At 38.7% G+C, this 27,523-nt stretch overlaps 1 protein-coding gene across 4 annotated transcripts in view; it reads left to right on the top strand.

Moving 5' to 3' along the window:
• The first annotated feature begins 22,389 nt into the window (after positions 1-22,389).
• Positions 22,390-27,523, top strand: part of WDR89 (WD repeat domain 89) — a 47,918-nt gene continuing 42,784 nt past the window's right edge. For 2 of the 4 annotated variants that reach the window (XR_016509844.1, XR_016509845.1), the window contains exon 1: positions 22,390-22,548. The gene's annotated coding sequence lies outside the window, so the exon portion shown is untranslated. Of the gene's footprint in view, positions 22,549-23,478; positions 23,578-27,523 lie in introns of all 4 variants that reach the window. The other 2 variants (XM_090270968.1, XM_090270967.1) reach the window with 2 other exon arrangements.

Raw genomic sequence — 27,523 nt, 5'->3', positions numbered from 1 at the left:
TGACACGTAGTTTTCATCATAGACTAAACCCACATAAATATTAGTTTTTTCTGGATTCTTTATTTGGCTTCATTGATTTGTTTATCTGGTTGGAAAATGTTTCAAGTACTGTGGCTTTATGATCAGTTTTAGTTTCCAGTAAGACTAATAATGCCCCAATTAATGTTCTTTTTTTACAAAAAGATGTTTTTCTCTATTCTTATATTTCTAGATGAATTTTTCTTGGTCATATTTCTTATTGCAGTAACATATTTTGTATCATTTTAACCATTTTCAATGCATGGTTTTCTTGTGCACATTCATACTGCTGTGTAACTGTCGCCACCATCCGCCTCCAGAATCTACATAAAAAAGTTACACATAGTAGTCCTAGGTGATTCCTAATAATACTTCGTCAAGTTCTCCAAAATAATGCTGTTGGTATTCTGATTGTTGTTATTCAATGCATAGATTAATTTACATAAAAATAACATTTTACAATCTTAACTCTTTCTAACCAAACACAATGTAAGTCTTTTCATCTTATTAAAACATTCATTCTTTCATTGGTCACGCACTTAGGACAGTGCCTATTACACCTGGAACTCTGCTTGAAACTGAAGATATAAATGTAACTAAAGTAATGTATCTGGTATCATAGATTTTTATGAAATCTAGGAGATGAAATAATGATTAATCAAGCAATTGTACATATAAACATAAATTTGTGAAGCTTGGTCATATGGTGGCCTTATATTAAGGAATTTGATATAATATGGGTGGGGGGTTATCTGGGCAGTATCCCTTGAAGAAGCGACAACTGAGCTGACTGTGGAGAATTATATTCAAATCATCTTTGCTCTCCTCCAATTGGCTTCTCATGGGCACAGTATATTTCTTAGCTGTGTCCCTAAGTATGTACTCTTTTAAATAGTATATGGGATCTTTTACTCATTTTATTTTCTAACTGGGTCTTTTCCATTTATGGAAAAGCTATTTATCTTTGTGAGTTAAATTTGTAACCAACTGCCTTTAAGATTTTGAGGGAACTCATTCTCTCATTCTTGTACATTTTTGTCTCAGCCAATAAGATAGGAATGTCTGTGGAGACTTCCATTCTTTACGAAGTTTTTTGGGGAGATGCTGCTGCTGTCTTCCTCTCTGCCTCTGGAAATGTAAGAGTGATTTACATTTTGATGAAATGGTGAGAATGTGCCATCTATTGAATCACCTTTCTGTTTTGGGTCGATTTAATGCGTGAAAGGCCATAGCTCATATGTGGGCCATCTCTTTTTGTTCTCTATAGTCAACAAGTAAGGCAGACCCCAGTCCACCATGCAGCAGGCATAACTCTCCCGTTGTAGGAATGATGTTTGAGTTACACACAGTACATTACTTCATGTAAAATTTCCGGGTGTTTGGCTGTGGGGAAAAAAAAGGAAAATTTTTTCTTCTTACATCTTGGATTTTTGCCTATTTTAGATAGCAATTAAAATACTTAATTGTAGCAGCTTGACAAGTTTGATTAAAGAACAACCAGTAGTCAAGAAACTTTGTTGATTGTACAACATCAGAAAAAATTTTAAAGTATTTATAGCAAACTTTAACTAATAAATTATCTATATGTATAATACTATAATGGTGTTCTTTATATTATAAAATACACATAGAATAGAGATTTTTAAATGAGAAATTTCTAAAATAAAATTTTCAAATATTTTGTTCTCACCAAAAGTATTAATAATGTCATTATTTTAGAAAATCTTGGTTTAACATCTTGGATATAAAAGTATTTGAAAATCTAATTTTACATTCAATTTATCTCACTTCTTGGTTTTAATGTCTATCATAGATGAAAAACATGCCTCAAAAAGTAATAAGATTCAACAGGAAGTAGTGCAAAATCAGGACACTCATTTTTTTTTTCTGTTTTCTTATCATAATTATGGGAAGGTTTTTGTTGAAATTCCACTAGAATAACCCATCTTCCCTAATGTCAATTAGATTTTGCATTATTATAGCTAACAAATGGATTACAAATCTACAATAACTCTTCATCTGGAAAATTATCAAACAAGTTTAACAATTCTGTTTACAAATTTTAGAGTATTTGAATTTTTATAGGTAAGAAACATGTCATTTTCAGCAATAAAAATCACAGGATGATAGACACATTTCCAAATGTATTGTCAAATTCTGTTTGCTTTTGATAAGCAATTACTTTTCCATTCATTGTTAAAAGGTCATGTGAACTTGAAGGAACAAATAAAGTGTTGCTTTTTTTCTGTTTCCCAAAATATCTGCCAACATTGCATTTTACAGAGTACTACTTGTCAGCACAGAAAAACAGGAAATTCAAAACATGTTCCTTTTTGTAAAAGGAAAATTTGTAACTCATCTTCACTTTGGCAGCTTTTTAAAGTATTTTGCCACGAAATATCTCTGTTGTATGAAAAATTTTATGCCCATTCTGCACATAATTAAAAAGTATTGTAGGGAGTCTACACTTAAATTTTAAAGTCATGTTTTTATTAAAATGACTCAATTATTTATTCTGTAAAAGCCTGTACAATCGGATTCAGCTTTCTTGTTGTTATAACTTGCCAATGAAGAATTCACTGATTTGATTTCACGTTATTAGCACTGTGATGGTATTTCAGAAAATTCATTTATTCTTGTGAAATTTAGTTGCTCCAATGAAAAAAAAAGTCAGTTTTGTTTTCCCATAAAAATGGGTTTTTTAGTAAAAGGATTTTATTTATTTATTTTTAGAAAGTCGGTAAGGGAAGAAGAAAGAGAGGGACAGAAACAGCAATGTGAGAGAGAAACATTGATTGGTTGGTTGATTGGTTGCCTCTCCAGGCCCCCAACTTGGGGACTGGACTTGCGACCCTGGCGTGTGCCCTGACTAGGAATCTAACCTGCGACCTTTCACTTTGGGGAATGATGCCCAACCAACTCAACCACACCAGTCAGGGCTAAAAATACTTTTTGTTAAAGAAGTCATGACTCAGAATTTAACAAATGCCATAAACTGAGCCATATTAGAAACACTTATACTTTCATCCAAATGAATAAGAGCTCCTCATATGGCATTATTTGTTCTAAGACTTATTTCTTCAACTTCCCATAATATTTTTATGCATAGTCCCTTTAGTATATGGTACCTATGTAAAGCGCTTTAGTTTGTCTCTTTTTGTAAAAATCTTTAAGTTATTTTAGCCATTTTAACTGTGGAGGGGAGAAATATTTCTCCGATGGACTGAGTAGATTTCCTGAGTTATTTTTGTTTTGTTTTGTCTTTCACAGTTAAGAAACCACAGAAGTTAGAAATTCTACAATTCTTCACATTTATCACTTAATTTAGTGAAACTTTGTAAAGTTTTTGCATGTCACATAATTTTAAATATCACTGAAAAGATTGTTGAGATTTAGCTTCATATTCTGGGTACATAGATATTAAATACCTTGCTAACAGTATGTTTATGTTATCATTAACTAATATTGTAAACCACTAAGGCAAGATTCATTTGCTAGAAAAGTGGATAAAAATTTATATTTCAAATGGTCATCTTTATAGTTTCTAATTCTTTTAGCTGACTTGTTATTAGATCTCATTAAACCATCATTTTTATCACACATTTTGGCTAAGAAGAGATTGTACTGGAAATAGGAAAAATCTAATTCTGCCATATTGTTGTTGCTTTTGCTTTTGTTATTGATCTTTTTAATTATTGTCTTCTTTGCATGATTGTTTTAAAATCAGGTGCTTATTGTCTTAGGCCAGGTTCTTAAGAAGCAGCCTGAGATGAGGATTTTTATGCCAGTGATTTTTCGACAGAGTGATGTCAGATGAAATTTGTAAGGCAGTGAGGGAAATGGCAAAGATGGGCTTCCAACTCAAATTTATCTCAGGAACTCTGGAGTATGGATGGCAGCATGGAGTTGTCTCACTTTGAGGAAAAGAAGCAAGCCTTTTGTACCCCCCTATCATTCAGTCATTGACTGCCGGCTACCTGGGGTATGGGTGTGAGGGTGACAATAATGTAAAAACTCCCTGAGTAAGTAGCTCCCACCATTTAAGGGCAATTCTCCCAAGCAAAAGGGTACAGCTATGAGCTGTTAGCAGCCATGAGTCACAGCATATGTAGAATGGGTGCAATGACCAGGAAGGAGAATCTTGGCAGGGTACCAACACCCATATTTGTGAGGTTAGTTTAGTTGAAACTAGATAACTAGGTAACTGGTAAATCTTTTACTTTACCAATAGGACAGTGTGTCAAAATGTGCTGAAAAGGAGCAAATACATACAGATAACACTTATAGAATTCCTCTTCTTTTTCCTGGATACCCACCACCTTATGTGACCATCTGACCTTCGGACTAAGATGCTAGTGGCATTCCACATTTAAATACTAGTAATTAATTTCCTATTTTTACATAAAAAAAGAAATTTAAATGCAAGTTCTAATATTTTCTTCCTGAACCTCAGTGTGCCTTCCTGAACCTTACAAACTCCATCTTGGAGATCACTGCACCAGGAAGCACAGGCCTATGAAACGTGTGAAAGTGAAAAAGCTGGTCTTATACATCCTTTCACTGCCCATTTCAGAGTTCTTTTGTCTTTGCTTGTTTGTTTTTGTTTTTTCATTATGTGGACACCCTGTACCACATTTGCCAGTTGTCTTCATACTGTGTATCTTCAGGCTTGCCACAATCCCCCATTTCCAGCATTGCCTTCCTATGAAAAAAGTTTCAACAAATCAGTCAAACTAGTGATCAAATAGGAAAATGAGAAAGAAATAGCTTATTGAGGTGGAAAACACTTTTTAAAAATAGAAATGCAAAAAATATAATAAAGAAATGCAAATAAACACTATAATGAAATAGCACTTTTTCATTTATCAGATGACGAAGCTAAAATAATTTATAATACATTGTGCTATAAAGAATTGGAGGAATGGATATTTTATGGAGGTCAAGTTTGGCAGTAGCCATCAAAATATAAAATGCAGCCCTGGCTGGTGTTACTCAGTGGATTGAGTGCCAGCAACCAATCGATACATCTCACATGGAGATGTTTCTCTCCCTCTCTTTCTCCCTCCCTTCCAAACAAATAAAGTCTTTAAATATATATATATAAATATATATCTATGAAATGCACATCTCTTTGACCTGACAATTCTGTTTCTAATAATTTATGCAAAACAACACATCACAATTGATTGGATAGCAAAGGCAGCTATGAGACATTAAGGAGATCGGAAATGTAAAACGGAGCAACTCTTACCATTTGTTCATGTTGGCTTTCATAAATATGTTTTTTTCTGTGAACATTTAATGGTCTTAATATTGTTACTTAAACAGGTAAATGCTCACTGAGGATATGTTTATTGATTTTAAAGAGAGAGGAAGAGAGAGAGAGAGAAAGAGAGAGAGAGAGAGAGAGAGAGAAATCTATGTGAGAGAAAAACATCAATCAGTTGCCTCCTGCATGTACCCAGCCAAAGGTTGAAACTGCAACCTTGTATGTGTCCTGACTGGGAGCTGAGCATGCAAACTTTTGGTGTATGGGACAATGCTTCAACCGTTAATGAGCCACCCAGACAGGGCAAAATAGGTAAATGTTTAAAATTTTGTGTTTTAATGTTGAATATGTTAAGTATCCACAGACAGAATGCACATAAACAAAAGCTCTTTGGGGTCCTCAAATATTTTTAACAATGAAGAGAGGTGCTGAGACCCCAAAAAGTTTGAGAACGGCTGTTCCAGAATGTTCTCTTCTTCATTCATTTTCTCTCTCCCAGCATTATTATGTTCCTTCTTGTACATGGATATGTGTGTACTGGTATTATTCCTTCTACTTAAAGCGAGGTACTCTGTATTAATCACAGTACTCCTCAGTGCCTTGCCTGTAACAGAGACTCAATAAGTACTTTTTAAAAATTTCAACAAGTATTTGTTGAATAAAATAATTAATGTTGCTCTCGCTGTTTAATTCTAAATCTGCTCTCCTTTTCAAATTTATCTTTGTTTGACTCTGTTGCTCTTTATAGGTAGCCACTGACTTTCTTCCTTTCATCATCAAACCTTCTCAGACTCATGCTCTTCACTTGGCTCCATCCCTGGAGTGGTGACTCCTGGGATGTGCAGAGTGCAGGAAGGAAATAGGCCAGGAATTCAGTCTTTCGTCCTGCTAACTTACTTAACCTTCCTCAAGTATTCGTATTGTCATTTCACTCTTGCTCAAGAGCCTAAAGAGTCCCTGTTTACCACCTCAGGTATAAACACCTCTGCCCGTCTTCATTCTCACAATGTTACTTCAGGTACTGATCTTATCTCCCGTTCCCCCGGCAGACGCCCTCTGTGTGGAAAGGCTGATTGCCCAACTGCCTCCCACATGCTCTTTCTCAATGATGCATTTTTTGTACTAGCCGCTCCCATGACTTGGCTAGATGTTCTCCATCCTTTTACCCAGGTTCAGGTCCCACAGTCTCCATTAAGATTCCAGAGTTCTTTTCTTTCCACATCATCATAGCAAACTTGGTAGGTGTCAAGAGCTGGGTGAGACATTGGTGACAAAAAGGCAAAAAGTCAAATCAAACACACTTCTCTCCCCCTCAGGAATGTATCCAATGGGGGAGACTGACATGGCCATAATAAATATTATGTTCCAAGCATTGTATTTATTTATTTTTAATATTTATTTATTTTATTTTTTGTTATGTATTTATTTTAACAGATATATTTTATTTTTTCCATTACCATTTATCCTCCTTCCCCCTTAGTTAGAAGTTCAATTTGCCCTATTCTGAAGTACCCAGACCTAGGCAAGAGATCAATTGAGTGGAGCTGGAGAAGAATCTGAAGACATGAAAGATCTATCCTTCACCTGTGTCAGGAATGCTTCTCTGCCCCAACTTGACTTGTGAATAAAGAATATCTCAGGTCTTAAATGATGTCATTGCAAAATCAATAAAGCAAACATGACATATAGTAAAATATAAAGTACAATATGATTACCTAGAACAGGAATCATTTAGGGTATTTTAATGAGCTGGTAAAGTTTTTAAAATATTGTTTCTAAACATAGAGTTTCACTACTGTTTAATAGCAGACTTCACTTTTAAAGTATCACTTATCATATACATAACATTATATATACATATCCCCCTGGCTGGTTTGGCTCAGTGGATTGAGCGTCGGCCTGCGAGCTAAGTGTCGCTGGTTCGATCTTCCAGTCAGGGCACATCAGAGAAGGAAACCTCTGACTCCAAAAAACCTCCGCTGCCTTGCAGCATACCTCTTCAGGGGAAAGGCTAAGGGAGTAAACCCCGACAGAAAATCCGGAGCTGGAGTCCCTAAGGCGGTTTGACGCTGTTGTCAACACCGGCAACTCCTGCGGCGCACCTGAAGCCAAGTTGTATTGACTCCGTCTTTCCCTTGGATCCTTCAGCTGCGAAGAGAGGGGGGGTCTGCTGCATGGGCAACAGCAGACCCTCCATATCACCCTGCCCAGGCTCTGTAGCTTCAGCTTCACTGGAGGGGACACTCCAGCGTCATCGCAAGATGTCGATTCAACATGGGAGGGGACGGATGCCGTGTCACTCCCGAGTTGGACTGCACAGCCATTCTCGGCGGTGCAGATAGACTCTTAAGAAGCTACACCATTGTCTCTCGAGACGGACGGCTGCCGATGATATCCTCCTTCCCCCTTACACCCTCTTCTTACTCAACCTACCCCCAACTCCTGCATTCACCACATTGTTTTCCATGTCCATGAATCCTTTTTCTTTTTTGCTCCATTGCTCAACCCCCCAACCCTGCCCCACTTGAGCTGTCAGCCTGCTCTCCATCTATGAGTCTGTCTCGATTTTGCTTGTTAGTTGTTTGTTCATTAGATTCCACATTTGAGTAAGATCATATGGTATTTGTCTTTCTCTGACTGGCTTATTTCATTTAGCATAATGTTCTCCAAGTCCATCCCTGCCGGTACAAAGGGTAAAATTTTCTTCTTTTTCACAACTGAGTAGTATTCCATTGTGTAAATGTCCCATAGTTGTTTTATCCACTCATCTACCGATGGACACTTGGGCTGCTTCCATATCTTGATGATTGTAAATAATGCCACAGTGAACACAAGGGTGCTTATGTTCTTTCAAATTAGTGTTTTGGGTCTCTTTGGATAAATTCCAGAAGTGGAATCACTGGGTCATAGGCAGTTCCATTTTTAATTTTTTGAGGTAACACCATACTGCATTCCACAGTGGCTGCACCAGCCTGCACTCCCACCAACGCTGCAAAAGGGCTCTCCTTTTCTCCACACCCTCTCTAGCACTTGTTTGTTGATTTATTGATAATAGCCATTCTGATAGGTGTGAAGTGTGGTTTTAATTTGCATCTCTCTGATGATTAGTGACCTTGAGCATCTTTTCATATGTCTTTGGCCATCTGTATGTCCTCTTTGGGGAAGTGTCTGTTCAGGTCCTTTTTAAACTGGATTGTTTGGTTTTTTATGGTGTTGAGTTTTATAAGTTCTTTATAAATTTTGGATATTAACCTTTTATCAAATGTATCAGCAAATATTTTCTTTCTCCCGTTCAGTGGGTTTGGGTTGTCTTTTTATTTTATTGATGGTTTCCTTTGCTGTTCAAAAGCTTTTTAGTGTGATGTAGTTCCACTTGTTTATTTTTTTCTTTTGTTTCTCTTGCCTGAGGAGATATAGCAGATAAAATATTGCTATGACCAATGTCCAAAATTTTACTGCCTATGTTTTCTTCTAGGATTTTTAATGTTTTTGAGTCTACCATTTAGGTCTTTGATTCATTTTTAATTTATTCTCATGTATGGTATAAGAAGGTGGTCTAGTTTCATTTTCTCATATCTGTCCAATTTTCCCAACATCATTTATAGAATAAATTATCTATAGCCCATTGTATGTGCTTGCTTCCTCTATCAAATATTGACTATAAAGTAGTGGGTTTATTTCTGGGCTCTCTATTATGTTCCATTGATCTATGTGTCTGTTTTTATGCTAGTACCATGCTATTTTGATTACTATGGCCTTATAGGATAATTTGATATTAAGTAACATGATTCCTCCAACTTTGTTCTTCTTTCTCAAGATCGCTGTTGCTATTCAGGGTCTTCTGTGGTTCCATATAAATTTTTGAAATATTTCTTCTAGTTCTGTGAAATAAGGCCTTGGTATCTTGATAGGAATTGTGTTGAATCTATAGGCTGCTTTGGGTAGTATGGCCATATTAATTATGCCAACCCTTTGGATGCCATGCATAATTGCTAAATTCGTGTGAGAAATGCCAGGTTATTTTGCTGAGAAATGTGGAGTTCATGAAAAATGTCTATAAAAACATTATTATTCATAGTAATTTGCCAAAAATTCCACGACATATAGTAAATACAATCTTCTTTTGTAAGCAGTGTTCTTTGATGCAATTTAGCAAAAAATTTATTGCATTAAAATTATTTTATTATAACAATTATTTTAGAAAAATAAATTATTTTCTTCAATATGGCTTTTGAAGTATAATATATAGCACAATATAAAACCTATGATTATAATTTGAAAAAACACATAGCAACATGGATAACAAGCAAGAAGTATGCCAAATATTGCATACATTTTTGAAAAAGGAAGAAAACTTCATAATGTACAGAAGAATGAACACAAATGGCATTCACACTAGAGACATATATCAATAGATATCAACAGTGAAAAACAGTTTATAAACAAAATGCTAACGCTATACTGTGAAGAAATGGAAATGTCCATTAGCAAAAGCTTCCTTATCATGCACACCGCATAGTGTTTTGACAATTATTGCAAATATAAATGAAATTAAAAGGACCATTTAAAGTGTAAGTAAAAAATATAATAGAATTAATATATCAGTATTTGAACAAGTGTAAAATTTGAAATTTGGATCAACATAGGAAAAAGTTATATCAATATATAACCTGAGGTACAAAAAAAAAAGAACAAAACATAAAATATGAATTACTCCATTGTTATTGACATTTATAGCCATCGAAAAAAGAGTCGCTGGGAGTGACGGTGGCACTTTTGGGAAAATTTGTCACCATCACTCACAGCGATATTGGCACTCAAAGGGTTAGTTCTTCCTATTCGTGAACTCAGTGTATGCTTCCATATATTTGTATCTTCTTCAATTTCTTTCTTCAGTATCTTATACTTTTCTGAGTACAGGTCTTTTACATCCTTGGTTAAATTTATTTCAAGTCCTGGCCAGTGGCTCAGTTGGTGAGAGCATCATCCTGATATACTGAGGTTGTGAGTACAGTCCCTGGTCCAGGGCACATCCAAGAATCGAAAAATGAATGCATAAATAAGTGGAACATAAATCGAAGTTTCTCTCATGCTCTCTTCCCAAAATCAATAAATAAAATTAGAAAACAATATTTCTAGGTGTTTTTTTCTTTTTGAAGAAATTATGAATAGGATTGCCTTCTTTTACTTATTTATTTTAGAGAGAGGGAAAAGGAGGGAGGAAGAGAGGGAGAGAAGCTTTGATCAGTTGCCTCTTGCACTTGTGGACTGAACCCGCATCCTAGGCATGTGCCTTGATAGGGAATCAAACTAGAGCCGCAATGGTCAGAGCTGTTTCAAGCATTTTAAGTACATTTAACATAATTCTCAAACAAACACTACTGTCCATCTAGGAAAGGAAGCGACTGGATGCTAAGCAGATAGGTAGCCTGCTCTGTCACATATCTAGGAAGTGCCAGAGTCTTCTTGACACCATTATCTTATAATGAATGCTTTTTGACTGAAATAGAATCAGGGCAAAAATGGGCAAAGTGATCAGGGAGCAGGGAAGAAAAAACATTTGTTTCTGGGAGAAGGTAGAGGGCAGGACTAGTAAGAGAAAGTTTCTTGTTATCCTTCGGTATAGCCTCAAAAACCCCAAACACACAAACAAGCGTTTTGTAGGGCATAGAGTTACAAGTGAAAGACAAACTTGGGCAACATTCTGCTCTCTTCTTTTGTATTTCCATTAAATAAGTCATTGTTTATACTTCATTCACACATCAGATTCACTGAAGCACGTTATTTTTTATGCATCTGTTCCTGCCATTACACAGTTAAATGAAGATGCGTAAACATCTTTCTATACTGCTAGCTCACAGTACATGCAGGAAGTGTGAGGCTCGGAGTGAGGGCTGATAGACAAGATAAAAAGGCAGGGTGGGGGCCTGATTTTAAAGAGCATGCTGTGGAGATTTAAAGCTCATTATGTAGGCAACAGGGAGCAGGGAATCTAGAAAGGTTTTCTGTTAACAGTACTTACACCAGATCTGTGGGTTACCTTGTCCACTCATCACAGAAGGCTGAGGCTGGATGCGCCCGAGGAGGCAGAAAGGATTTGAAATTACTCCGTGATCATTTATTAGGCACTTACTCTCAGCTAGACTGGTATGAGGTCTTTTCTAGAGAGCCCTTTGACAATACAGTACCTATGAAAATTATAATTCACCATACTTCCTGATGTAGCAATTCTGTTTTCACAAATTTATCCTATAAAAATAATTGAACTTGTCTATAGTGATGTGTGACAAAGATATTATTATAATCTTTATAGTAATGAGAAACTGAACAACTATAATTAGAGCAGAGGCACCCATCTCATGCAATACCATGCAGCCCCCCAAAAGGAAAATGTAGGGCTTCCCCCTCTGGATAGCATGGAGTAGTTTGCAGCTGAATAATGCTCCCAGTGAGAACAATGACAGAGAAGGAAAACTCTGACTCCAAAAAACCTCCGCTGCCTTGCGGCATACCTCTTCAGGGGAAAGGCTAAGGGAGTAAACCCCGACAGAAAATTCGGAGCCGGAGTCCCTAAGGCGGTTTGATGTTGTGGTCAACACCGGCAACTCCTGCGGCGCACCTGAACCCAAGCTGTATCGACTCTGTCTTTCCCTTGGACCCTTCAGCTGCGAAGAGAGGGGGGGTCTGCTGCATGGGCAACAGCAGACCCTCCATATTACCCTGCCCAGACTCTGTAGCTTCAGCGTCATCTCAAGATGTCAATTCAACACGGGAGGAGACAGATACCATGTCACTCCCAAGTCGGACTGCACAACCATTCTCGGCGGTGCAGATAGACTCTTGGGAAGCTACACCATCGTCTCTCGAGACGGACGGCTGCCGACGACGACTTACTCTCATACTGTCCCTCCCGGGAGCACGCCCACACCTTTCCCTTCCACAGGAGTGCGTCTCTGAAACTCTAAGGGACCTCATGAGACTTGCAACCAGGTGAGCCATGGGCAGTGGCAGTTTGTCCCAGGCTAACCCCCTGAACGTGTTCCCGAGGCCCCCGTTCCTGTGACGCTCCAGTGAGCTGACAGCAGCCCTGCCTTGGCTCACTTCTTTCCTGTAACATTTTTAGAAAGCCAAAGCAGCCTAGGCTCTCCCCTGTTGCTCCTTCTATCCTATGCCTTTCTTGTTTTGAAACCGGAAAAGTCAGTGTTTGTGCTGTTACTACCAGAGCCAATAAATAGAGATAAGGATTGAATCTTTATGAGCACTTTATTCAGATGGCTGGCAATCTGAGAAGATGGTGGGTTATGTACTCTCAAAAACCATCTTAACATTTCATTTCAAGTTGACCTTTTTATAAGGACAAAGTGTAGGTAAGGAGTTTGGACGAAAGGTTGATTGGGTAAGAGTTGCAGTCCAGCAGCGATTTTCCGGGTACTTCCTTATCTGTTGATTAACAATTCTGTATCTGAGTCACATTCCCTGCCTGGAACAGGGCTCAGATACCATTTCTGCGGCTTGCAGAGCTCCTTGGGCACAAAGGTTGAATTGCTTGTAGACCTCCTGGAGTCACATGGTCCTGCATTCCTGGAATATCAGCCTTCCACGTGCATTAGACTTAAGACTATCAACTAAGGCTAAAATCTTTAACTCTTGCGTTCCCGTATCAGTTTCATTGTCTCCAACTTTAATAAACGTACACTCAAAAAACAGTATACTTTTTCCCCCAAAGTTATACATTTATAGTTTTAAAGAGACCCAATGCTAAAAGGACTACATTTAAAAACTGTGGTTCCCTGCTCTAACCCCTGTGCTGTTCACCAGGCCAACATCTTCAGCTCTTCTGTTTACCTGCAATTACAGCCTTATTTCTTTTTTCTGTTTTTCAATTAGCAATAATCCTGCCTTGGATAAACCTCATTGGTTATAATACCACTACTGCATAAAATTGCAGCTATATTTCTAAATAATGTTCTTAAAGAATTATTTTTAAAAAATTTTAAAAATATATTTATTGATTTTGTTACTGGTCAGCCTCCTACTGTTCCAGAACAGCCAGTGGGAGTCTGTGGGTCACCACCTAAAGACATAACTCTGGGGACAGGAATTTGGAGAAATGGAAAGTGGTTCTTTTTTGCAGGACATATAGTTTTGGAATGGTAGCAGGTTTCTGCCTCCGGGCCCTGCTCCCTTTAAAATACCCAAAGACAAACACCCTGCCACCCTCTGCCATTCAAGAATGCACCTGAAATCCCCTTTTCCCACTCCTAAAAGTACAGTCCTTTATGAAATGCAGATAACTGCAGCAGTATTATCCAGATGGCTAGTCAGAGTCCCAGTTGCAGTTCAACTAGAGCTGCCACTTTTTTGTGTGGGAGGGGGACAGGTGCTGGAATCCCAGCCATGCGATCCCTGGGGAACCCGCAGGTCTCAAGAACTCAGGCTCCCTGAGGTTGACCAGGCTAGCAAGGGGAAGGGAAAGAGAGCACACGTCTTGGCACGTTCCATTTTAAAGACTGAGCCCAGATACCCATGTGTAATAGAACATCTGGCTTTTTAACCAATGTGTGCTAGTATCTGCTGTTTGCCTTTGTCCCTCTTCCAGCTGCCATTTTGCACACAAGAACAGAAGTCTTGAACCACGCATGCTATGTAACAAGCTCCCTCCTATTGAGTCACAAACTGGTTGCTGGCAGCCACATGTGCTGTTGTGGCTGGGCTGGTTCTTGCAGCGAAATTGGTTTTGTTTATAGTTGCCTCAGGCAGTCCCGCTTCTCTGGCGGCCCCTCCTTTTGCTGGGAGGGCAAGCTGCTTCTAACCTTCAGTTCCACCTTTGGGTTTTCTCCTTGCCCCCTGTCTTCTTCCCGTGATCTGGCGTGACCCCTCAGTTACTATTTTAGAGAGAGAAGAAAGGAGAACAAGAGAAACATCAGTGTGAGAGCAAAACATTGATTAGTTGCCTCCCATTTGCACCCTGGCTGGGGATGGAACCCCTAACCTTTCGGTGTATGGGTCCATGAGTCCAGGACAGGGTTATTTTTTGATTTACTAATTTTAGATACTGACTTCCCACTATCATGTATGAGGATTTCATTCTGCCATGGCCCACGTCCCTCATTATTGTGAATGCTTTTAGATCTCTGTAGGCCTGGGATGTTGACATTTTCACTATAATGTACCGTAGTGTGTGTTCCGATTTATTGCTTATGGGATGCAATGGAGATTCATGTCATGTTACAGGAACGTTTTTGTATTATTTCTTGTAAAATGCTTCTCTTCAATTTTTCTTCTTCTCATTCCCAGACTTCATATTAATCGAACCGCTTAAATTGATTCTCTTTAAAATTTTTTACTTCTATTTTCTATTTCTTTGTTTTTTATTCTACTTTCTGTGATTTTTGGTTTATGGATCAATGCTCCAACCAAATGAGACACACCAGCCAGTGATTTTGCTTTTTGAAAGAAACTGTTTATTTTTTTTTCCTTCTTTTTTTAATTGCTCATGCTGTTCTAAGTGTTACAAAACAACCTTGGTGCTGTTCCACAACAGTCAATGGATTCTACTGCTTGCCACCTAAAGGGAAAACCCTGGAGACAGAGGTTTGGTGAAAAAAGAAAGGGGTTGTTTATTTAAAAGCTATACAGTTTTGGAACAATGGCAGGTTTCTGCCTCAGAGCCTTGCTCTCTTTAAAACACCCGAAGACTAATAATTCTACCATTCTCTGCCAGGCCAGATCGGTTCAAGGAAGTGCATGAAATCCCTTCTCCCACTCCTAAAAGGACCGTCCTTTGGGGAACACAGAGGTCTGCATCATGATTATCTGGTTCCTAGTCACATTTCGGCAGGAGTCCGTGTGTGCCTGCTGGAGTCCTGCGTATCACAGCCAGTGCTGCCTTCACTTTGTGTGCAAGAGGGGACCCCCAGAACGTTCCCAGACCACGTGGCCTCCGGGGTCCACCAGACTCAGAAGCTTGAACCTGCTATGGCGAACCAGGCTAGCCAGGCACGTTGCTTTTTAAAGACTCTGCCTTGACCCATGTGCGATGGAGTATTCGGCTTTTTGTCAATGTGTGCCAATGTCTGCCATTTCTCTCCGTTCCCCAGTGTCTTTGACCATCTTCCAGATGCAATTTTGTGGAAGGGGGCAAAAGTTTCCCAGCTGCACACAAGTGCAAAGCTTCTTGCCTGAAGTAGGGTGTCCAGTGCCCATGACTCATACAGGATCTGTACAAGCTTCCTCCAGCTGGATCATGAACTTGCCAGTTGTTTACCCTTCCCTCCGGAAAGGAAGCTTATTTGACAGGCTGCAGCTTCAAACCACCACCTAGGGGTTTCTTCCTGCCCCCTCCTGGGGGGAAGTGCTGGCTTTGGCACTGCTACTGGGGTTCCCTCCTCTTCTCCCCAGTCACCCTGTTATATACATTGTTGTCAAGTAAATTTTTTCAAATTTAGTTTTTTTTTTAATTGGAAGATTTATGAGAAAATTATTACATGCCACAAGTTTAAGCGGGGAATGATTATCAAAACTTGTACATTTTAGCCCTGGCTGGTGTGGTTCAGTGGATTGAGTGCAGGCCTTGGAACTAAAGGGTTTCCGGTTGATTCCCAGTCAGGGTACATGCTTGGGTCGCAGGCCAGGTCCCTGGTTGGGGGCATGTGAGAGGCAACCACACATTCATGTTTCTTTCCCTCTCTTTCTCCTCTTCCCTTCTTTCTAAAAATAAGTAAATAAAGTCTTTTTTAAAAAGTAATAAATTTTATAGCACAAACAAAAGATTATTATGTATCGATTTTCAATATTTGAATTTAAGGGCAAAAATGCTAATTAATTAGATTAATGTATTCATGACCAAGACTTTATCTAATGTTTCTTTTATCTTTCAAATTTTCACTTTATCAGCCTGAGAGTAATTATTCGATTAAAAAATTTATTCAAGTGGTCAACTCCCACTGAGACTATTTTATCTTTTTCATCACCATAATGTATTTTTTTTTAAGTGAAAGAAAGTATGGCTCTATTGCTATGTAATATTATTACTCAGATAACAAGATGCTGGCAATAATGACCAGATCTAACTTTATGCTTGGCAAAACATAGGATATTGTGTATTCTGCCAAGAAAATTTATGAGGGGGTGGGGGGGGAAAGTAGGTTTTCAGTTTTTTGTATAGAATATAATACAATAATTAATAAATAATAATACAAGAATAAACTTTCGCATACTCACTACTGTAAACCTACTTTTGCCCCATCCTCTATTTACTATGATGTTTATAAAATTAAATTCAACCACCTACTAAATAATTTTCTAGGATAGGAGATAAGAGAGAGTCAAGCAATATGTAAATTAAAAAAACATATATAATCAATAGGGAGGGATACTATTAGTATTTGAGTCTGGGGGCTAAAAGTTTCAGAACTACAAAATAAAACAGAAAGCTTTCATATTTCTTTAACAGCTCAGATCAATGGTTTTGTATTATACTGTCACATACATCAGTTGGAGATTATATTTAAAAAAGTAAAATTTTGAAGATATCAGATTAGTCAAACAGTCTGTTTCACGTAAGTTCACATCAATTCTCTTTCCAATACTGGGCTCTACTCTACTTTTCTTGACTTTGATATACTTCATTTAAACTTCCTCAATTCCATTTCCTGACTTGTAAATTCCTGGTGCTGTCATTTAGTTTTTTTCTCTTTTTACAAGGATCATTTTCAACAATTAAAAGGCTCAGCAAACATCTTTTTTGTCATCTTTTCTATAAACTCTCAGAGAACAGGGTCTTAGTAGATCAAAGGTTTGAACTTGAAGTAATAATTCCTGTATGCCTACAATGTTGCAAACCCTATGCTAGGTGTTTTATTTATATTGGTAATTTTCATAATACTCCTGAAAGGGAGATATTGTTACAGGATGAATAATTTGAGGGTTACAGAGATTAAATAATTTGCTCAAAATCACACACCTAGTTTTGAGTAATAGTCCTTATTTAAATGTCTTCCTATTGTGATTATTTTGGGGGGAAAAAGTCCTATCACCTAGAGATACAGAGAATAATAATTACAAATGAAATGATATCTGGGATTTGCTTATAAATAATCTGATAGTGATACAGAGAGATCTGATCAGATCACTGGGAGGGAGAAGTGAGGGGACATAGGAGGGGGTTACACAAGGCAACGGTAAACAGTCTAGGATTGGACTGGCTGAGAATTTTGGGCCAGAAGATTTAAACAGAAAGAAGGCAGAGACTGTCTCTTCCTTAAGGATGCTTGGATGATCATGCTGTAGCCACTTATGTTTTCAAAGGACTATATTTTAAATGGGAGAACGGACTCTGGGTGCAGCCTAGGATGGATCTGGCCTGCCAGAGGATGGCAGGGTTATCTTTCTTTGGGTGTTCTAGAGTGGATGGGCTCTGAGACAGAGCCTGCCATTCTTCCAAAATTATGTAGGTTTTGTATTATATGTTGTTTTAACATGTAAACTAACCTTATGGAAAAAGATAATTTAAAACTAACAGGGTAATGATAGGGGAACTCAAGTGTTAAAGATTTTAGCCTCTGCCGATAAGTGACTAATGCATGCAGAAAGCTGTTATTCCAAAATTGTTGAGCTTTTCAGTATAGACTCCTTTCCTTTTTCACCAAAGCTCTGCCTTCGGAATTTTGCCTAGAGGCTGGTGGTGGGTAGCAGGACCCCACTTACTGTTCGGTAACAATAGGAGATGTGGTGGGTAGGGGGTGCAAGTACAGACAGAAGTTTAGCTGTAAATTGAAGGTGGTTGATAGGGTCATACACATAAGAATCCACGATACCATTTTTTAAAAATTTGTGTATGATGGAACTTTTCCATACTGAACAATATTTAAAAGTAAGTACAATATGAAAGGTAGAATCAGGACAAAATGGGTGTAGGATTGAGAAGAAAAAAAAGGGGCTATAAATTTGTAGTGGCATTTGCCTTAGCGCTTCAGTAAGCCCATCTTGTAGCATGTGCCCTGATTCAACTTCACATGCATGGGCAAACAGACACTTTTGTTATATAAGAACTAAATTTATTTTTACAGCAGTTATCAAAATCCCAAGCTTCTCCTAGGAAGTCATAGTTCTCTGTTTAAAATAAACTATGGTTCTACTTCTTAATTGCAGAGAAGACCCAGAGACTAGTTTATCAAATACTCTGGATCTTTTTCTCTTCTTCTCCTCTTCCATTTAAAGTAACTGTGTTACTATTTGCTCATTCTTTTTAACTTCAAAGTGGCGGGAAAAGAACACACAGCTTAAAGTAGTCAATTTGCCACTTTGGAACAGCTCAGAAGAGGTTTTTCTGGAAGTAGTTGATGTTTTTGATTAACACCATTATCAGTTTCAGTAATCATTTTGCCTCTTCCCCAACTTTCATCTGCTAAACTAAAAAGGGTAATATTAAAGTCCATCTTAAAATGGAAGGAGTTAAAACACCACCATTATCTTGAAAAAAAGTTTGGCAGCTGGTACCTGTCACAGGATGTCCTCACCACCCCATGCTTTGGCTTCAAGAGCAATCTTGTTGACATTTTCAAAAGTTCCAGAGCTGAGAGCTTTCCAGAAAGTGCTCCTTACAGAGTAGAGGTATGCATGTCTAGGTGTGGGCCTTATGTTCTGGGAAACCTTGAAGGGGCTCTGGGATTCAAGAGTTGGGCAAAGGAATAAAGTGTTTAGGAATGGAGCCAGAAGCTTCAAATATAGGCTGTTAGGCCCAGGTCTCTACGACTAGCCAGCAAAATGACACAGGGAGTTAGAGAGGCAGGCTACAATGGAGTTTGAAGGCAGGACTGTTCTTTTCAGATGTATTTTCCCAGAGACTGGAAAACAGGATTGATTTGTAAATCTTGTGTGCTCACACTAACCCACTCTCATATATATGAGACAGTGTCAAACATGGTTCTTTGGATTGACTTCCAAGCCTGAAACCCCACTCTCAAATGAATGATCTGAAGTTCTTCATCTGTGTGTTACTGTGAAAGTATTCTGTAGATGTGATTAACGTTCATAATCAGCAGGCTTTAAATAAAGGAGATTGTTTTACATAATCTGGGTGGGCCCGATTCAGCTAATTGAAAGGCCTTAAAAGTAGAACTGAGGTTTCCCAAAAGAAATTCCACCACTTTCCAGAACATTTTCTCAATCTGTTGAGATTTTGTTTCCTGGCAATTGTCATCAGTTTGGCTCAGATAAACTCTACAGGGTTAAAATGTTTCTTACATTGACACTGTGATTGAGCCCTGATACAGTGATTGAGCCTAAGTACTTCCAAGTAATATTATGTGCAATTTGGACTTTATATTTTAATCATAACAAATACAAATATTTGTACTTTAATAATAGCAAAAACAAATATATTTTGTATATATAGGAGTGAGGAGGGCTATATACATGTATGGGTGTTCTCTTTTTTTAATTGTATTTAGTTTTTTTAGATTTTATTTACTTTTAGAGAGAGGGGAAGGGAGAATGAGAAAGAGAGGGAGAGGAACATCGATGTGTGTGAGAGAGACATTGATTGGTTACCTCTCACAGGCCCCCAACTAGGGACCTGGCCTGTAACCCAGGCACATGCCCTGACTGGGGATTGAACCAGCGATCTTTTGGTTCTCAGGTCAGTGCTCCATCCACTGAGCCACACCAGCCAGGGCATGTGTTCTCTTTTGGACTAGGTCTGACCTTGGGCTCCCATGTCCTTCCTTGTAGTGTCCAGTTCTAGCAAGAATCCTACTACTCTAAGTCATTTTAACTAGAATGCCTCTTTATCAATATGGGATTGGGTTCCTCATCCAACATTATCCCCAAGGTGATGTCTGATTACCCTGGCCTGCTTTCCCTAAGAATCCTTTAATTCGATCTAGCAATAATCTCCCTTACTCCTGATGTTTCCTCTTAGTAATTTTCCATTCACTGACCCCCACAACCTGCTCCTTGACTAGAAATTCCCACTTTTTTGGTTGTATTCAATGCTGAGCCCAGTTTTTCTCCCGTATTACAAAACCCATCATAGTAGTCCCCTTGGATGAAGTCTGATTTACCATTCTTAATAAGTATATATATAGACTCAAATATCATGTATTTTAAAAGACATGAAAAATGTTGAGGTTAAAAAGTAAATAAAAATAGGGGTTGTAATTCTCTCCTGGCATCTCAAGACTCATCTTGCATTTATCTCATTTTGAGGTCGTTCCTCAAACTATTTGCCAAAAGATGGTGTCAAAGATGATTCCAAGGTTCATATCTTAAAAAGCATTAATGATGCCTGTTTTAATTACTATTTTAAAATTCTCAATAAATGTTTTTTCTTTTTAAAATGGAACATTTCGGGAGCTTCCAAAAGAGTGAGCACTTAGGACAGTTAATGCAGATCAGCCAAATGTGCTGGCAGTTCAGTTTCTCAAGTTGGTTTCTCACTCTGGGGAACAGTGCTAACCACAGTAGCAGTCTTGACACCTGTAGTTTTTAAGGGGTTTTATTCTTAGTCACATGAATTTAATTTATATCCCAATGGGCCTTTGAATTAAATAGGAGGCAAAAGGAAAATACCATTAAAATGCTAGTGAAGGAAAGCATTAAAACTGATTAATTCTGCATTTTTGCTTCAGGGTGATTTTCATATCCATGTATTTCACTTAGTTCATCACATAGAATATTAAAGGGAGAAATATAGTAGTGATTATACCCAATTTTGCTCTCCATTTATTGAAAATCAAAAGAAGTTATATCTTCCATGTTTAATTTACAAATAACGACCTGAAATCTTCTCATCAAATTCTAATTTGATTTTTTAAAACAAAACTGTAATAATTCCAAAAATCAGTCATGAAAGCTTTAATCCTATAAAGTGTACTTAATTTTTAATCTAGAAATGTAGAACTGTTATATATCACAAACCCTCTTTTTTTCTTACAAAAAAGTTTGTATTGCACGTTAAAAAGGAAAAAAAATGTTGAAAGGAGAAAATCTGCTCAGGAAAATTTTTGGTATTTATAGATTGATTTTTACTTATTCAAAACACAAAGGTGATGAAATACTACTAAGTGGACTCACAAAAGTAAAAGGAATTCATGATTCAATAAAGGCAGGGAAACCCTGCCTTAAAACCAACATGTTTCCATAAAGGCTGAAAATGGACTTCATAATACAATCTTGAATAATAATGTGTTTACATCCTGAAACTATTCACGCTTGACATTGTTAACTACAATACTATTTTCCTGCCAAGACAGCAGCCAGTTCTGCATTATGTCATTTCAACACTTGATTTACGTTAAGTAGCCGCTACCCGCGCCATTATAGTATATAGAATTGCTAGATTTAGGGTACTTTTCAAATATTCTCAAATGGACACTAATATGAAAAAATCAAAGACTGTTTTGTTGTAACAAAAGTTTTACAAACCAAAAACGTTACTATCCACTAGCAGGGCGCCAGGCACAGTAATAAAGTATCTGGAACACTAGTATTTGTTACAAACTTATACATGAAGTCCTTCCAGTTAGTTGCTAAGTGTCTTTTGGCTTTAATGTTACCGGTAAGTTAAAGTATAAAACGCACCACGCAACACATCAATGTCAGCGGGTGTTAAAAATAAATTGAGTAGCAAAAACCACATTTAAAGACACAGGACTTGCGCGTTCGGTACTACAGAGTTCCCTGGGGCCAAAAACAGTGATCCAGGCACGCCACAGAGGGAGTAAGAGACTGATTCCCTCGAGTCATATTTAGGAGTTCTGAGCATAAGTGAGTGTTCCAAGGCCCAGTTCTTATTCTCTACCGAAGAGTGGCTTGGTGGAAGTTCTGACATCTAAACGCGGAAAAGAAGTCACGTTTCACAGTGTCAACGGAAGAACTCAGTCTCCCGAGGAAGAGGCGGAACTCGCTTAATTCTTGCCCTTTATTGGTCACGCATTCAGAAGGCTCAACCTTTTCATCACAACCAATGAGTCATTGAAACGTCTGTTAACGTAACGTAAGGGGCGGTGTTGTGCGGAGATTTACGTAAGCTGGCTCTACACAAGCTCAGAGAGGCCAGTTTCCCGCAATTCCTCGCGCCTTCCCGCTCGTCTTTTCGCTTCTCCTGGCTATAGCCCGCCTCTCTGTTTCTGACCAATCCTCATTTTCCTTTGCGCGACTATCCAATCAGAGGTAGAGGTGTGGAGTTCCGGTTATCCGCTCTGCGCCGTGGCTGAGCTCATGTTCTCTATCGCTTCAACCGTGGGCTTGTAGCTGAGGTACAGTTCGTAGGTCGGGCTGGGCAAATCCATGGGTTGGTTAGATCCCTCAACGGGCGGCGGCGGTACGGCTTGAGTGTAGGAAGCTGGAGTTGCCGAGTCTCTGGCCCTGATGGTAATGGGGAAGAGCGGGGAAGAGGGACCACGCATTGGGGCTGCCGGAGCCGCGGTCCGAGCCTCGGTCAAACGCGCACAGTCCTGCCCCGAGGGGCGTCTTCGCTCCCAGCACTTCCTTTGAGTCGTTCTTCATTAAAAACATAGCGCGTTTGGCCAGATGTTCAAGGAAGGGTAGCCAGGACCTTGTTTTCCCTTGCTCTTCCCTCCGTCCCTTCGCATTCTTTCCCACTCACCTCCTGATTTTGTTAATTTTCCAGGTCAGTAAGCAAGTTTTCATTTGGGAAACGGCGTAGTACCAATTAGAGACCAGCCTCTATCTTAAGCACTTTATATGTACATATTATCATCTCATGTAATCCACATAGCAATCTAAGGAGGTGCTGTTACTGTTCTCATTTTTCGCCAGGAAACATGTTAAATGACTAGTCCGCGCGTTCTCTTCAGTTTATCTTTGACAAATTGTGGCATTCGATTTCCATGGAAGTAGAATCAAAATGTAGTATTTCTTGTAAAGTGTTGCTCTTGTTTTCTAACTTGAAATTATTTCAGAATACAGCAAACCTCCGAGTACATTGATTGTTGGTATCGAGGTAAAATGATCTAATCTAGAATAGAGACATCGGAGTGGGAGGCACTTAACTAAGCTTTGATGGGGAGATCTCTGCCTCGGCTTCTTCAAGTGCTGAATTGAAATCAATACCAACCTTGTCTACTTCCTAGAGTTATGAGAATCAAATGAGATAATGGATCTAAAATATAAATCACTGACATTAACTATATATAAACTGTTTGCTGTTCATATCTTTCCTATAGAGGCTAGACTGTCATTTGAACCTAACATGCAGCCTGGTACCACTTAAGCCTCCCGTGCTCCACTTACCTGGTTACCCAGGGTTCAGGACAGTATTCCTTGTAAGTGCAAAAGTCTTGCTTGTCTGGTTGATATTCTTACTTTAGGCTGCTGTTAATAGCATAAAGCAATAGTAGATCAGCCCACATATTTGCTTTTGTATATTGGTTTCTCTCACCTTGTATTGTTATCCATGCAGGTTTGAGATGTATCTTTGTTTTAACGTAAATTCATGACTTTTTTTTCTGCAATTTCTATTACTGGTCACAAATAGGACTGAAGATAATGCTTATTTTCCTACTCCCAATGATGCTTTACAACATACTTTTTCATGATTTCTACATAGTAATGATATTTTCATTTACTTGGTAGCAAAGATCATAATAGAGAACGAGAATTTCTGTATTTCTGAACTGGAGTACTATTTATGTTAATGTAGTTCAGTATTGTAGGGCCAATTGTGTGCACATCACTGTTTAGCTGTTGAGAGGGTGAAGAGTTCAAACCCGTGTTTAAGAAGCTCGAGCTCAGAAGACGGGGATTCATTATAAGGTAGTCATTTAAGCAAATAAAGAGTCTGTGTCCCATTACCCTCAAGGGTAGACTGTGCACTGGGCTTCACTGGGAATTGGACTGATAATTTCCTCATCATTGATACCCTCCAACCCTCTTAGCAAGAAAACAATAGCTTTGATGACTTCATTTTTTTGTCATGGCTTCAGATGAATGTAATCATTTGTTGCTCTCTCATGTCTGGCTGGAATTCGTAATTCTCAGGAGACAGGATCTGATGAGTTGAGTTTGATACTGTCCACTCACCGGAATGTGATGATGTATGAAAAAAACCAGCTCTGAGTAGGCATTCACTATATAATAACTATGCAGTAAAGGTCTGCTTTTTGCATGGATTTGGACGGGAAAGGGCAAGGAGAAGCACTTGCGGGGCACTTCTGTGTTCAGGCCTGCATTACTTATTCTCACATTTCTTGGTTAAAACTCTTGTCACTTGGTCACACCTGAGTAGTTTATTAATTATTTTTTAATGCTCACCCGAGGATATATTTATTGATTCTAGAAAGAGAGGAAAAGAGAGAGAGAAACATTGATAGGTAGCCCTCGCATATGCCGATTGGCAATCAAACCTGCAACCGTTTGCTGTATGGGATGATGCTTCAGCCAACTGAGCCGCCTAGCCAGGGCCTAACTAGGTTATCTTTGTGCCTAGCTAGTGATTTGCTGATGAGTTAGCAGTCTGCATAAAGGGCAATACCTCCAGCCAACTGCTTAAGACTTGTCCTCAGCCCCTAGTTTCCAGCTTTTGGTTTCTTCACCCTTTGAACTCTGTTGGCATCCAAATGCCTCTCTAGACAACCCTATTGGACAGAGTCCTTTTAAAACTGCCTCCGTACCTGTGCTTCATCAGGGACACAGGAAAAAGCCTCTCATCCCTTGCCCAGACCAAGTGTGGGTGTGCAGGCCAATAACAATGCATTGCAGCCATTTCTCCTTCTGTTTGAGCAGGTATCCAACCAGTGTCTTAGGCTTTTCCCAGTATGGATCCTGCATCCAAAGTCTACAGGGTACCATATCAGGACCTCTGAGTGGGGGAAAGTGGGAATGAGGAAAATATTTTCACAATATTTTTCTTCCAGCAACATTTCCAAAGAAGTTCTTTTTTCAACCTCTTCACTTTGGTGCTTTTATTCCCGCAAAATGGATGTCAAGCTAATAGTTGCAAAACTAGTTTTAAGCCATTTTTGCAAGCCCACTGTGACCAGTCTGTCACCTCACTTTGGGATGTGAGGGTCTGATGTGCAGTGTATAGGCTGCAAAGTTTTCATTTTTGTACACTTCAACTATAGTTTATTGGGCTATTTTGATAATTATGTAAGTGATTTTTTAAATTCTCCCAGTTATCCAAATCTAAGCTATTTTACTATATGTTAAATATTCCCATTTGGTTCACTAGCCCTGTCTGTTCCTTGGGTGAAATAAATGTAGAGAAATGAACATCAAAAAAAAAAAAAAAAAAAAAAACTGTGAAGCTAACGGTTTCTGGAAAGCTAGCATTTCTCAGTGACCATAAAGATTTTTTTTTTAAGCTTCCTCTTCATCATGCAGAATCATTTGATCTTATAAGTTGCCTTATTTGGTTTAGAATAAACTTCAATGACAGATAAATTTATTTAGAGTGATTTAAAAAAATACATTTTATTGATTATGCTATTACAGTTGTCCCAATTTTTTCCCCCTTTGCTCCCCTCTTCCAGGTACCCCCATTTCCTCCAGCAATCCCCACCCTTAGTTCATGTCCATGGGTCGCACATTTAAGTTCTTTGGCTTCTCCATTTCCTATATTATACTTAACTTCCCCGTCTATTTTGTATCTACCAATTTATGATTTTTAATCCCTGCACCTTTTTCCCATGTCTCTCCTCCCCCTCCCAGCTCATAACTCCAAAAAATCTCCATATCTGTGATTCTGTTCCTGTTTGGTTGTTTGCTTATTTCGTTTTTTAGATTCAGTTGTTGATAGTTGTGCATTTGTTGCCATTTTAATGTTCATAGTTTTGATCATCTTCTTTTTGTTAAATAAGCCCGTTTAGCATTTCATATAATAAGGGCTGGGTGTTGATGAACTCCTTTAGCTTTACCTTGTCTGGGAAGCACTTCATCTGCCCTTCCATTCTAAATGATAGCCTTGCTGGGTAGTGTAATCTTGGTTATAGGTCCTTGCTTTTCATCACTTTAAATACTTCTTGCCAGTCCCATCTAACCTACAAAGTTTCTTTTGAGAAATCGGCTGACAGTCTTCCTTTTTATGTTACTCTGCTTATCTTTTGCTGCTTTTAAGATTGTCTTTAACCTCGCATTTTAATATGATGTGTCTTGGTTTGGTCCTCTTTGGGTCCAACTGGTTTGGGACACTGTGTTTCCTGGACTTGTATGTTTTTCCTTCACCAAATTAAAGAAGTTTTCTTTTTTTTTTCAAATAAGTTTTCAATTTCTTATTCTTCCTCTTCTTCTGTCATCCCTATGATTGGATTGGGATGTTGGTACATTTGAAGATATCCCAGTGACTCTTTATACTGTCCTCGTTTTTTTGAATTTTTTTCTTCTTGCTGTTCTGATTGAATGCTTATTTTTTCCTTATGTTCCAAATTGTTGATTTTAACCCCAGCTTCATTCCCTCTACTGTTTTTTCCCTGTAGATTTTTCTTTATTTCACTTAGTGTAACTTTCATTTTTTCCTTTATTTTTCTGCCTTACTCATGAGTTCTCTGAGCGTCCTGATCACCATTGCTTTGAACTCTGCATCTGATAGTTTGGTTTTCTCTTTTGTTAAGTTCTTTTTCTGGGGTTTGTTTTGTTTTTTTTTTCATTTGGGCCTAATTTCTTTGTCTCCTCAATTTGGCAGCCTCCCTGTGTTTATTTCTGTGTATTAGGTGGAGCTGCTTTGTCTCCCTGTCTTAGTAGTGTGGCCTGTTGTAGAAAAGGCACCTGTAAATTGTGTGGGGGCAGAGCCTTAGGTAATTGCCTGGGTGGAGCAACCCACTTAACTGCCTTGTTGCTCTGTGTGGGGGGGAGTGCTGGGAGAGGGGAAAAAGCCGCCGCCTGGCTTCTGGAGGTTTGTCCAGCACTCACCCTGTTTCTAGTCACTTCACTTCCCATATTTCACTAGTGCCCTGCCAGAGTGGGTGGGTTTGGGTAAATTCTAAGTCTGTTTGGGCCCTTTAAGAGGAGTCTCCTTTGAATCTGGCAATTTCTTCCCTGCCCCAACCCCTACTGGATTTTACAGTCAGAGGTTATGGGGGTTTATCTTCCTGGCCCTGGAACCTTGGACTGTGCAGTCTGGCCTGGGGCTGGAATCCTTTGCTTCGGTGGTATCCCTCCCAATTTTTATCCACCACACGTGGGTGTGGGACTGCGCCTTCTGCTGCCTCTCTGCCTCTCTGCCCCTCTGCCCCTCTTACCCATTTGGATCACTGTAGCTTCTTTAAATCCTTG

This window comes from Furipterus horrens, unplaced genomic scaffold, assembly GCF_987537825.1.
Source record: "Furipterus horrens unplaced genomic scaffold, mFurHor1.1.pri manual_scaffold_3, whole genome shotgun sequence".
NCBI classification, from domain to species: domain Eukaryota; kingdom Metazoa; phylum Chordata; class Mammalia; order Chiroptera; family Furipteridae; genus Furipterus; species Furipterus horrens.
The sequence above is the reverse complement of the archived record's forward strand: the minus strand, read 5'-3'. Positions and strand labels throughout refer to the sequence as shown.